This window comes from Ictalurus furcatus, chromosome 21 (genome assembly GCF_023375685.1).
Source record: "Ictalurus furcatus strain D&B chromosome 21, Billie_1.0, whole genome shotgun sequence".
NCBI lineage: Eukaryota > Metazoa > Chordata > Actinopteri > Siluriformes > Ictaluridae > Ictalurus > Ictalurus furcatus.
This window is the reverse complement of record NC_071275.1, coordinates 9,611,210-9,625,322: the sequence shown is the minus strand read 5'-3', so window position 1 is coordinate 9,625,322 and position 14,113 is coordinate 9,611,210. Positions and strand designations below refer to the sequence as shown.

Here is a 14,113-nt window from a genome sequence, read left to right as displayed (position 1 = left end):
TTAGTAGACAAATAGATTCTGAAGAGATTGGATTGTAATGAAGCGCTGTACGAAGGCTTTTACGAGCTGCTTTAAAATATTAGTGACGTTTAGGTTAGAAAGGAAATGCGTCAGAACGCTGTTACATATGGTATCTCTAGCTAAATGATTCATTGTGCTGTTAAATATAAACAACAACCTACTAAACATGGCCAAGGAACAACTTGATCCACTTTAAAAATGCTAGAATCTATAAATATAAGTTTTATAAGTATATAAGCAGGGGTGGAAAGAGTAAAAGTAGGCCTATTGTTACTCTGCAAAGAATGTACCGTAAGTTAAGTAAAAGTACCCATAATAAAAACTACTTAAGTATGAATAAAAGAATAGCTTGTTTAAAAGTACTCACACTAGCTAACCTAATTGTGTAGTAAAAATAAATAAATAAATAAAACTTCTTTCCTCAAATTAGAGGCCAAATTCCCCAACGCCGATAACGTAACAGGCTTCAGAAGGCAAAGCCACAAGAGAACCCTTCCTGGTTGTGACTTCGAAAAGCTCTCAGAGGTTCAGCCATGGATGCTTTGTTGTTGTAACATTAATGCATCTCCACCCACAAGCTCTGTGATTGTCATCAGTTGGCACCAGTTCTCAAGTTGTCTATGTGATCTGATATGATTAGGTGGAGAGTATAAACAGTCCAGTCAGCGTTGTGGAGTCAAACGAAATCGAAAACCGTGAACAAACTAATAGCAGAAAGCTAGAGGAGTTACACGAAAAACGGATACTTTCGGTGTGTTAAGCTAGCTTGCTTAGCCGGAGTTTAAAAAAAAAGTGTTGAACAACAATGTTATGGTTACATTTTGACATGCCCAGCTACGGTTAAATAAAATATTAAATAAATAAAAAAACTCTGACAAATGCGACTTAGTTTACTAGCGGTTAAATAGCCTCTCAAAGTACTATAACTGGGTCGTTTTTCCTCAGGATTTGTACTCAGTAATGAGAGTACTTGTAATTCGTTACATTACACCACTGTATATAAGTAATGCCCCCATGTCCTGCTCTCACAAACAGGTAGCCAACTAGTTAACTGCTAGTTAACCAAGTTGCATTTATCATCATATCAGTAACTGGATCTCAAAACATAACTGACTTAACCCTTAAGATTTGTTTAACACTGTTTTTACTAACTATATGCAAGTAAGCTAGCTAGCTAAGCACACTGAAATGTTCTGTTCCAGCCCTTAAAGTCCCCATGAAATCAATATTGAAGTTTCATGGCTTTTAGCATGAATATGTTTGCCTTAAGTTTATCTATAAGCTAGTGCGCTCCAAAAAAAATTTGCATGTAGAAGATTTATGCTTTCAAAATTTACAGTCTCTCTCTACCACCTATACGGATCACCAATACAATTACGATGACATCATTCCACACTTCAGCTTCTCATCAGATTTTCTGTCCAATCAAGTTGCAAGTTCCCAGGCTGGGAGGTAAGCGAAACACTATTGGCTGTTTAAAAAAAAAGGGGGAGGAGCCACTTGATGTGTCCCGCCCTGACTTCCTGTTTCAGTGGAAATTATGTCTAAACAACGAATAATGCTACATGTTTCAAGGCGCTTCACAGGGATTTTAATCTCAGACCTGATTGGTCCAAACTAAATTGTATATTTTGTGACATCACAAACAGAGCTAATATGTAACCCCGTCCTCAAATTAAAAGTAGTATACAGCTGTACTATGTAAATCCCTGACTTAAATGGAAAAATCAGACTTTTGTGTCATGACAACAAATTAGATTGTCACATTTTGGACATTTTTAGGCACAGATACAATTTTTGTGAGATTGCCCAACTCCACTAGGAACACAGTTTATAATAAAAAGCATTCATCGAAGTAATAACTGTAAATGTAAACTGGATAATGATAAACGGACATCAAATTAATTTCTATAACTAGGAGACCTGAAGACTGTCCAATTTTTATGTGCTTTATTTGTCTATTTATTTATTGTATTATGACCATGGTGGGGTGTTGTCCAGAGGAAGAAACGGTGAGACCTTCACCGTTCAGGACATCCTGAGATGGCCCAGGCCTCACCAAAGCCCATGTTCTCCTCCTGCTACAAACAGGATACATGCTTTCTCTACATGCCTAGACAGGGACACCACAAACAACGGAGGGAATATACAGAAATAAAAAAAATGACCTTTAAAGAACATTAGACAAGCCCTAAAAAGCAAAAGCAAAGGAGAGGTAGATTATGAAAGGAAGAATCAAAAGTATGTGTGTGTGTAGGGGGTCTGATTCAGATTGACTGGTTCCACGATATGAACCAGAAACTTCCATTACACAATTCGTACACAGCAGTAAAGGAAATATGGTTTTGCTGTTGTGGCTAATATAAGATTCCTAGTGGTCAGAAGGCGTTGATTAAGTCTCTCTAACAGCGGTGCGCACAGAAGTACAGCTGCAAATCTCAGGTTTGTATTAATGCTGTTCTGATGTTATCATTTCTGTAGTAACAGCTCATTCGTTCAACATAAGAGTAATAACAAACTGACTAATAAAACATATCGTCACTTGAAATCGTTCTGTAAAAAGTTATTCTTTTTAAATAAAACGAAGTTTTTCTGTAATGAAATGTTTATGGAATGAGTCTCCAGTCTCAGCACTTTATTTTTATTTTTATTTTTTTTAAACAGTTTTCCGACATGGGAAAGTCTTCAGGACTTTACACTTTGTGGTTTCAAGCTGCATTTCTTGCCTTATTAACTTGTTGAGAGAGTAACAAAGAGAGGCTGATGAGGGAACAAGTGATAACAGGAAATAACTTGTATCATGGACATTCACAATGTTAAAAGCGATTTTTAAAAAAAAAATAGGCCGTGTAATTCATAATAAATTCAAAAATTGTAATTGTTGGCAAATTGCTGTGGTGTAAGAGGAACTATTTGGGGTGTGTTATTAAAAAAAAAAAAAAAAAAAAAAAAAAAATTCTCCACTAATCTCCACTATAGTATTATGTTGAAAAGCGCATTAGATACAATTCGAAGAACTTATCGTACATCACTGGCTGCTGATTCGACCGGAAGTCTGAATGAGAAACATTGAATCTGTATGAATTTATTTGTTCAAATCGCTGATATGAAGTCAGATCAAGAAAAAGATATTAAATTCAACATCCGTCTTTTTAAAATATAAATCATATTTACACAGTATGAACACTTAAACAACAAAAAAATATATAATAATAATCGGAAAAAAATATTTTTCTGAGAGCGGGTGTGAAGGTTGCAATTCTCGACCACATCAATGATGGAACAGAGCTCCTTTTCACATAAACACACACACACATACACACACCCCATCCTTAGCTTTAACCTCCCCACCACTGATCTACGCAAAGTTCTAAGAAGACAAAGATAATATCAAATGTATAAGCTGTTATAATTGGTATCAAATGAGACACCGGATATAAGCATTGATACACAAAGCAGAAGAGCTCATAACCTAATGAGATGAGTAAGACAGTAATATACTCCTTACAATATGTATGTATATGCGTATAAAAGTTTTAAGAGTTGTGCGTATACTACTCCACAATCCAATTTTTTAAGATAAACGATCAGGTTTGCCCCACACTAACTAAATCTCCTGTGTAAACAATTTAAATAATAATAATAATAATAAACACTCTGTACAGATTCCCAATAGCGATGAAAAGAATTTTCAACCCACATTTCCTACTTTATAACAAATTTACACAGCATCATCCAACACGCTTGAATGATTACAAACTTCAGTTACAGTGTCGCATGAGTCAGTCGAAGCGATGCAACCAAACCTGTTATTTCGTCCTCAGCTACAGTGCGAGATCAAGTGAAAACACTACAATAATATAACTGTCACACTCATCAAGGATTAAATAATGGTTCAATAATTCTGATTAAACATCATGATCAGAAGTCAAAAGTCAATCCCCCAATCCCCCAATATCTAACTGTACACACACTATTTGTGACCAAATATTTAACAGTCTTTGGTTTATTTTAACCAAATCGTGAACTATAGCGGTCTAGTAAGTTATCGAACGATATGAATAGTCTCCGTGTTCTCGTGGGCGATGGAAGGGGGACATGCAAATCGGGTGCAGCGATATTTCCATGGCACATTCTTCACCAGTGAAAGCCCTTGCTGTGCTAAAAGAGCTGTTGTGAATTATTCCAGTTTGTGAAAAGGGGAATGAATACACAAATAACCAAGCAAAATAAAAAGTCCAAACAAATCTGTCTGTGATAGCTGCATCTAAAACGAGCACGATTGCGAGGCCGGCCTTCCCTTATCTTCTCTTATCTTATCTTATCGTTCGTAACACTAGCATGCGTTGTGCAGAATTCTGCGAGGTGTAAAAGTAAATTTGTTTTTATGCTGTTGGACAAATTATTGCACCAATCGGTTACAGAGGTGTGTTTTTATTACAGGGCGCACACACACACACACAGAGAGAGAGAGAGAGAGAGAAACGGACTAAAAAGACTATATAAACACTTCTTTGCATTTTTTTATATTTTAGAGAGTAAAACAGTACATATTTCATACACACGTAATGAGGACCGAGTTTGTTCGAGACACACAAATGCTCAACGTTTCGATTTCATTTAGCATTAAGTAAAGAAACACTGGAAAGAGTGATCGCTGAAGAAATATTACGGCCTTACTAAGAAAAATCTTGAGAAGTTAAAATCATCAAGCTAAAACTTTACAGGTTGCATATAAATGTTAAAGTTGGAAACATTAAATAGGTATCACGGGGTACTAATGAAAAACCTAAAAAAAAGTTGTTATACTGTTAATGTTATTATTGGATTAAAATGTCTTTAAATACTTAAAAATGTAGTTATTTATTTATTACAAATCTTACGATGTACCTGTATAGATTAGTACATCAGCAAAATGATGATGATTCCAAATTTACTTTAAAATCGACTGAAATGCTATCTAAAACCTTATTTATTTATTTATTTAAATTGTGAACACTTTATACGATAAATTGTTGTATATTTAACAGATATGAGCGATGATCTTTAAATACGAACCTCTACACCTCTAATCTTTTTCACATTTGGAACTTGTGTTTTGAGTTTTTTTGCTTGGGTTTTTTTAAACGTAGGAGAAAATTCATTAAGTCACCTAAGGCGCCTGAACTCATGTTCAAGCTTGCAGGATCATCCCCCCCCCCCCCCCCCCCCCCAAAAATACTCCCAACACCTTCTCAGAAAACAAAAAGAGACAAAGTAAAAACTAGAAAGCATGTGACATGACAAAAAAAAAAGAAAGAAAGAAAAGAAAAGAAAAGAAAAGAAAAGAAAAGCGGAGTATATTGACCAGTCTTGCCTTCTGTATTTAGAGTAAAACCTGTTTGGCAGTTGTGAGTGGAAGCCGTAATTCAAAGGGATCAGTTTCCTTTTATTCTTGTTCAGGCAGATTTACAGCTTTTAGTAAATGCTACCACAACATGAACATACCCGCTGCACACTACCTTTACTACCCTGTGTGCTGCGTGGAGAAAATTCTCAGCAGTTGGACTACTTAATTATGAAAATGCAGAAATAATAATAGTTATAATCATTATAATAACAACAACAATAAAAATGCAAGGAGAAAGGGTTTAATTAATTGAACTAATTTAATTAATTCAACTCAACAAATGTGGTGAGTTTTTCGGTTTGTTTTGTTTTGGTCATTGTTGCATTCTTTGCCTTGCCAGACTGTAGTTTGCATGATACATTCAACACTGCTTCACCAAAATGATCTTAAAAAGATCTTGAGATTTTACAAACATTGACAAAATGGAACAAAATTCCTAGCTACATTTTTTTTTTTTTACCAATAAATTTAAAAAAATAAATAAATAAACCCCTTCACATCTTCAAAGGCCTCTGGAAATTGTCAAATGTAAAACAACCTGACATGAGTTATTATGCAAATGCGTATCAGTAGGCTCAAAGGCACGTACATTTACATAGGAAAAGTAATCATACTTACTTAAGAAAAGTAATGACCCCCCTTTCTGCTGAACAGTAGAACAATTGTGCTGATTTACTTTGGCCGCTGCGTATTAGTTCACCTTTTTCTGCAGCTACTCATTAAACTCTGTTCTTATGTCTGATTTACGCTGCCACTCTGCCTTCATGTCACCGCTGAGAGAGAGAGAGAGAGAGAGAGAGAGAGAGAGAGAGAGAGAGAGAGAGAGAGAGAGAGAGGGGGTAGGTGGCAGTGTTTGGGAACATGTGGGCTACTGTGAAAGTATTGATAGCACTTTCCATGTAATGTGCAACAAATGAGGCAGGCGTTGTCTAATATACACAATTTCTGACTATTTAGATTTAATTTCCCATAACTAAAGAAACACATTTGAAATAAAGTTGCTTTGTTTTGATGCCCCCGGGGGTATTTTAAGAAACATTACACCCTTGCTATTGAAAAATGTATGACAGGTCATGATAGTCAGAACTTTACAGGTTATATTCCACCTTGATCTAAATAAATAAATAAATAAATAAATAAATAAATAAATACAAATCTGATAGAGTGATACTGTTAATGTTACAGATTAAAATGTTAGCAAAAAGATTACTACTACAACGTTAAATGACTGAAAATGGACTAAATTAAAAAGATATCAAATATCATTTGCATTATTGTATATTCATACAGGTTTGTATAAATGTAAATGTGAATAATGTATCGGTGTCATGTTGTACCTTCATAAAGAATCTGAAAATTAGACTGTTCGTTATCTTTTGAAACATCAGACAACGTTACTACAAATACGACACAGTTTTTATAAAGAACAAACATGTAAAGTGCAAATTTGAGTAGTTTTGTAGGGTTATTTGTTACAGATGACATTTTTTGGTTGAAAAATAATTCACATTTTGGACGGGTTTGTGTTTTATTTTTGGTGCAGAAGAGTAAAACTGACAAAAATTTTGACCAAAAAGTTGCATTTTTCCATTAGAAAATAAAATTAGCTAAGGAATAAAACATTTCACAAATAATTCCAACGCTAATAAGAATTACAGTAGTGAATCACTGGTGCAATTCTGCGAGAATAGACGGGTTCCTACATGACTAGGGTATTTATTTTTTTCATCCCCCTGAACCAAATGAAGAAAAAAAACCAAACAGATTTTTGTGTGTGTGTAACTTACATTTCCAGGTTGGGTCGCAGTAAGTGCACTAGAACGCACTGGAAATTGTGCGTAGAATCTGGCAACCTTGAGTCTTTATCTAATCGATTTTAGTCCAATCTGCGGTGTCAGTTTCATGCATTTGACACTGACATGCCATTTTTTGCCAATACTCCATCAGATGACAAGATACAAAATGACTAACCTTTCAAATGGACATTTTTAACCTTCCTGAATTCGCATTTTATACTACTTTCTATCAAAATAGTTAGTTGGAATATAATAATTCACATAAAACAGAAAATTAACCGATTTAATATATGGAAAAGAAGTTTTTCAGGATCTTTCTAGGGAATTTTTTAACTTCTTGTCCTCTGCCATGCGATGTGTCCGTATGATTAACGTCCCATGACGCAGTCATACCTTTCCACCACGTGTTTAAAACTCAAGACAGAACAATGTCTGAAATATTCCTGCTCTCACAAAACACAATGGCATCCTGTGTGTGTGACACAAACAGACTGCATTACTTTCTCTCTCCCACTGACACATGAAACAAAGAAGAGTAAGTGATGGCATAACTCTGAGTATTTGATGGACAGCAACGACAAAAGCATGTTATGCATCTTTGGGAGTTTTTTTTTTTTTTTAAAAGAATGGCTCATTTGAAGTAATTGACAAGGTGACAAGCCCAGAGGAAAAACACACTTCACAGGCCATTGTTACAGCTGCTCTCATCAGACCTGTAGTTCAATAGGACACCAAAAAAAAAAAAAAAAAAAACAATGCAGCGCTGAGCACAAGCGGTCAAAGTTTGAATGCAAGATGAAACGCACTTCTGTTCTCTCTGCTGATCTTCCTACACCAGGGGAAGCTTGATTAGGACGCTGCTCCAGCAGGCTGCTGTAGGTACGTATGTATGTATGTATGGGATTGTACAGAACCACAGATCAGATCCACACGGTCATACACCGTCTTACACTTTCCTGTTCGGGACTGGTCCGTGTTATAGATCACTCGAAACGGTCAAGCAGGATTTATTAGAGATTGATGTTGTGGGGTTAAGTGTTGGGTAATCACTAAAGCCAGGTGTCAGTTGTGCAGAAATAAGAAGTTGATGGAAACACACTCCAGGATAAACGGATGATTTGAACATGAGTGTAGAAAACTGTGCTGGTGTCATGTCTAAGCGAAGCAGAATCAAGTACAGGAACGAAAGGGAACATTACACTGCACACTGACAACGTCTGAAAATGCTCGGTCTGAGAAATCGACTCCTCGGTCTTCCCCCCTTCCGTCCCAATTATCAGGAAATCTAACAAGTGAAAGCGATTTCACACAAATAGGAAGACACATGAAGAATTAGAGGTTAGAGGACCTGACCCTGCAGCTTATCTATAAGGAAGAAAGAAAGAAAAACAAACTATATGTCAGAGAGAGAGCGAGAGAGAGAAAAGAAAAAGTACATGTACGACAGAGAAAAAAAGAAAAATAAAATATATGTCAGAGAAAGAAAAAAAAGCAAGAGTACATGTATGATGGAGAAAGAAAAACAATCAATGAAAATGACAAAAAGAACACAAAAAATGGAGAGAGTGTGAGAGAGAGATAAAGAAAGAAAGAGAGAAAGAAAGAACGTAAGAGAAAAAGAAAGAAAGAAACACACCTAGAACTGAGGTCAAAGAAAGAAAAAGGTAAGAAAACAAAAATAATGGAGAAGGAAGAAAGAAAAACATATATATATATATATATATATATATATATATATATATATATATATATATGTATATGTATATGTATATATATATATATATATATATATATATATACATACACACACACACACACACACACACACACACACACATTATATATATATATATATATATATAAATAAATATATCAGAGAGAGAGAGAGAGAGAAAGAAAGAGTAGATGTACAACAGTGAAAGAAAGAAAAATAAGTAGTGTCAGAGAAAGAAAAAAAAGTAAGTACATGTAGGACAGAGAAAGAAAGAAAAACAAACTATGTCGGAGAAGAAGACAAAAAGAACAAAAAATGGAGAGTGTGAGGGAGAAAGAGAGAAAGAAAGAAAGAAAGAAAGAAAGAAAGAAAGAAAGAACAAACTGAATAAAAGCAGAACAGAATTCTGAGCGAGAGGCAGAGATGGATGGAGGAAAAAGAAGGAGAGAATGGTGGAACGGTGGAGGAAAAGGTCAGGGACTCCCCCCTGTCAGGCTGCTTTGTGCACGCTCAGCCACTGTAAAGCCAAACACTTGCAGCCACTTTGCCAACTTCCTCCTTTAAGGATCCGCTGGGAATCTTCACTCCGGACCATGTGACATCACGCAAAAACGACATCCCGGATTATCGGGGATCTTACACAGCGAGGGACTTTCTCAAACTAAAATCCCTCAAATCCACCAATCATGCTGAGACACACACACAGCTTCCTGTAGGTCTAAATGCTCTTTCCTGTACGAGACCAAAGCACTGAAATTCTTAATATACCTTTAATCTCGTTGTCCACTAACAGGCAAAATTTATTACAGAGCATCAGCAGCTCGTTAGACTAAACTCCCCGCTGAATTGCACTGAATTATGCCAAGTTTCTCCATGAATGCGACCGCCTGCAGGCCGACTCTGTACAGATGTGCCCTCCTGCCCTTCTTAACCCACCAAGACACTTACCAGAGCCTAAATGGAGCGAGGTCAGACGACTGATGAATTCCGTGCTAGTCGAGGCTGGTTGGCACGACACTGCTACTGCTCTTGCTGGATGCTGGTTGCATTTTGCTAGTTTTGCTGGTTTTGCTGGTCTTGTACACAAAGACGTACCTCTGCAATCTGCACCTTCCATCATGAAAAAGCTTTTCACCCAGTCACATATCTCCACACACTTCGGCTTCGTCTCAAACCAAATATTACTTACAGTAGTGTGGAAGAGGAGGACAACCATAACATGGTGAACACCACATTTGGAGATTTCAACTCCATGTACGTTTCCACTCAAAACATATGTACAGGTAAAAGCCTCATTTTTCACTTTCTGTAGAAATAAAGAATGAAAGAAGAGAGGTCCAAATAGAAAGAAAGAAGGAAAGAACAGGTGACGTGTAGAAGACAGCTGAAGTGTATAAAATTAATTATCTCGTTACAGTGTCACCTGTAAAGGTGTGGGATATATTAGGTAGCAAGTGAACAGTCAGTTCTCGATGTTGACATGTTGGAAGTAGGAAAAATGGGCAAGCGTAAGGATCTGAGCGACTTTGACAAGGGCTAAATTGTGATGGCTAGACGACTGGGTCAGTGCATCTCCAAAATGGCAGGTATTGTAGGGTGTTCCTCGTATGCAGTAGTTAGTACCTACCTAAAGTGGTCCAAGGAAGGACAACCGGTGAGCGGGTCATGGGCTCCCAAGGCTCATTGACGCGCATGGGGAGCGAAGGCTAGCCCATCTGGTCCGATCCCACAGAAGAGCTACTGTAGCACAAATTGCTGAAAAAGTTCATGCTGGCTCTGATCGAAAAGAGTCAGAACACACAGTGCATGACAGCTTGCTGAGTATGGAGCTGAGGAGCTGCAGACTGGTCAGAGTACCCATGCTGACCCCCAGTACACTGCTGAAAGCACCTACCATGGAGCAGTGGAAGAGGTACCACCTACCTAAACATTGCTGCAGACCAAGTACACCCCTTCACGGTAACACTATTCCCTAATGGCAGTGGCCTCTTTCAGCAGGATAATGCTCCCTGCCACACTGCAAAAATTGTTCAGGATCGGTTTGAGGAACATGACAAAGAGTTTAAGGTGTTGACTGCCTCCAAATTCCCCAGATCTCAATCCGATCAAGCGTCTTCGGGATGTTCTGGACAGACAAATCCAATCCATCGAGGCTGCACCTCACAACTTACACGACTTAAAGAATCTGCTGCTAATGTTTTGGTTCCAGATACCACAGCACACCTTCAGAGGTCCTCTGGAGTCCATGCCTCAACAGCTCAGATCGGTTTTGTTGGCACGAGTAGGACGTACATGATATCAGGCAGGTGGTTATAATGTTACGATCGGTGCATGTCAGAGAAAGAAAGAAAACCGCAGTTACCGAATATTAAAATTAAATGTGTAGCGTTGTTCGTGTTGTCATCATTGTCATATGCACATGTCCGTCCATCCTCATGTGTGAGGTGTACCTGTTGCTGTTAATAGTTTAGGGAAAAAACACAATAGCTCTTTGATTTCACTTCAGAGATTCTACCACAGTCTTGTTTATGGCACAATAAATCAGTGTTCCAGCTGTCACATGACAAAAACAAGAAGTGAAGACCTGACACACTCATTACTGCACAGTTCACACACCACGGGGTGGCAAAGGGTTTGCGTTTGCTGTGTTGATGTGGAGTTGAATGCAGTACGAGCGCAGCATGGCCAAATGAACACAACACGAGGGTGAGGGTTAGGGCGAGGTTAAGAACCAAGAGGTGTGAGGTTAAGAACCAACATTCTGCCCCAAACGCGTGTTGGGTTAATTAAAAGAACTGACACCCGACTGGAGATCCGAGAGCAGATTATAACCACGCACAGCCTCCACACTGAGCCAAGACTAATCACTAACTTTCCCTCCTCTAAATGATCTAACATTAAGCAAAACGCACCACATCTCTCTCTCTCTCTCTCTCTCTCTCTCTCTCTCTCACACACTCACACACACACACACACACACACTCTCTCTCTCTCTCTACGTCACGTTACGTTATGGACCACGCGTAAACTTTCAGACTCACCACACTCCGTGGGAAACTGTGCTGCCGCCCAGACAAAAACCCAGAACTTCTTATTCCTTTGCGAAGTCACGCTGACCGCATGCGTTAGTTGTCAGTGTTGATGTTGGGGTTTTGTTTTGGGTTTTGTTTTGTTTTTTTCTTTCTGAGCAGCGTTTTAATCAGAGGCACGCGCTCAAACGAGAAATCACACACAGCTCGAGATCATTATAGCTCGCGCTCCCGTCTAACGTCTAGGCGCTGTCCGGTCTCCCTGCACAAGTCACTTTCTGGTGTGCGCGCGCGCGCGCGTGTGTGTGTGTGTGTGTGTGTGTCCAACATTTCTGTGTCTCCTGCCGTTCACCTCCCTCTTAAAGGGAAAGCTCTTCATGTCAGTACACAGAAACCTGCTGAACTGCAACACAAACAAGAAAAGATTTATTATTAGGCCTATTATTATTATTATTTTTATTATTATTATTATTATTATTAGGCTACTCTTTGTTTTATTTTATTGCTTTTGGTCTGGAATATTGTTTGACATCGTCTTTATTTCTTTCTTTCTTTCTTTCTTTCTTTTTTCCTTCCTTGTTGCTTGGACCTTTATCCTACCTTCTTTCTTTCTTTCTTTCTTCCTTTTTGCTTTATACCTTTATCCTACCTTCTTTCTTTCTTTCTTTCTTCCTTCTTGCTTTATACCTTTATCCTACCTTCTTTCTTTCGTTCGTTCTTCCTTCTTGCTTTATACCTTTATCCTACCTTCTTTCTTTCTTTCTTACTTACTTTCTTTCTTCTTGCTTTATACCTTTATCCTACCTTCTTTCTTTCTTTCTTTCTTTCGTTCTTCCTTCTTGCTTTATACCTTTATCCTACCTTCTTTCTTTCTTTCTTTCTTTTTTACTTACTTTCTTCCTTCTTGCTTTATACCTTTATCCTACCTTCTTTCTTTCTTTCTTTCTTTCGTTCTTCCTTCTTGCTTTATACCTTTATCCTACCTTCTTTCTTTTTCCTTTCTTTCTGTCTTCCTTCCTCCCCTTTTTCTTTCTTACTGTCTTCCTTCTTGCTTGGACCTTTATCCTACCGTCTTTCTTTCTTTCTTTCTTCCTTCTTGCTTGGACCTTTATCCTACCTTTTTTCTTTCTATCTATCTTTTCTTTCTTCCTCCCTTTTTTCCTTCCTTCCTTCTCGCTTGGACCTGTATCCTACCTGTTTCCTTTCTTTCTTTCCTTCCATTTAGTCTATATTCATCTTTAGCGTGTTGTCTCGTCATCATTATTATTATTGGTGCTTTTTATTTTTTATTATTTTTATGATTTGGTCTGGGATAGATTGATTTAGGTTGACAGAAGATTATGTAGGATAAAATGAGTTTAATTAAATAAGTGTATGTTAAAAAAGCGCACTTTCCACTCATCCCAGTAAAGCCGGAAGTAATTAAAATGAAAACCGTGTGGTGTAGAAAGAGCATTAATATGCTAGGTAGTGTGTGAATTACTGTAATGGACTTAATAAGGGGAAAGTAATACACTGTGATAATGTGGATTAGCTCATTGGATCAGGGAATGACTGGCTAAATCCTCCATTCTGAGCAACTATCCCGAGTGTTACTTCAGGAGCTCAGCGTGTTTATGGGCCGCGCTCTGAGCTCGGGACGTGGGTGATGCCATCTGCGCGTACGGCGGGGGGGGGGATACCACCTTGAGTGAACTACCCAGGTGAACTCACTGGTTACGCCTTCAAAGCTTTTTCTAACGTCTCTTTTTGTCTCTTTTTTGCTGCATGTGCGCTCACGGCTCGCCGCAGCTTCGCCGGCCCGAGAGTCCAGCGCCATTGTGCCGTTTCTAATCCCCTCTGTTCCTGCCTTTGTGCGGCCGCCCAGCAGGAAGTGGGAGCCGAGCAGACAACAATTAACAAAAGAGCTGCGAGGAATACAATTAGCCATCAATAGGAAACCGCGCGCCTTTGTGCCTGTTGCCATGGCGACGCTCGACAACCACCATTGCAGGATTACGGGACCTTTTAGCGCTCTCTCTCTCTCTCTCTCTCTCTCTCGTCTTGCCAGAGGAGCTAGATCTCTTCTATCTTTCTCTTCTCCGTCTTTCTTTAACCATTCACCATCTTTTTCCAGTTTCTTCTGACTGTTTAATTTAATTTATTTATTTATGTCTCTTCTTTC

At 38.1% G+C, this 14,113-nt stretch overlaps 1 protein-coding gene across 2 annotated transcripts in view; it reads right to left on the bottom strand.

The window, feature by feature from the left end:
• The window catches only part of LOC128625005 (transcription factor SOX-13-like), a 33,219-nt gene extending 21,168 nt beyond the window's left edge, over positions 1-12,051 (bottom strand). The window contains exons 1-2 of one of the 2 annotated variants that reach the window (XM_053652991.1): positions 11,962-12,045; positions 6,029-6,183 (exon numbers count right to left, since the gene is read on the bottom strand). The gene's annotated coding sequence lies outside the window, so the exon portion shown is untranslated. Of the gene's footprint in view, positions 1-6,028; positions 6,184-11,961 lie in introns of both variants that reach the window. The other variant, XM_053652990.1, reaches the window with a different exon arrangement.
• Between the last annotated feature and the right edge of the window lie 2,062 nt (positions 12,052-14,113).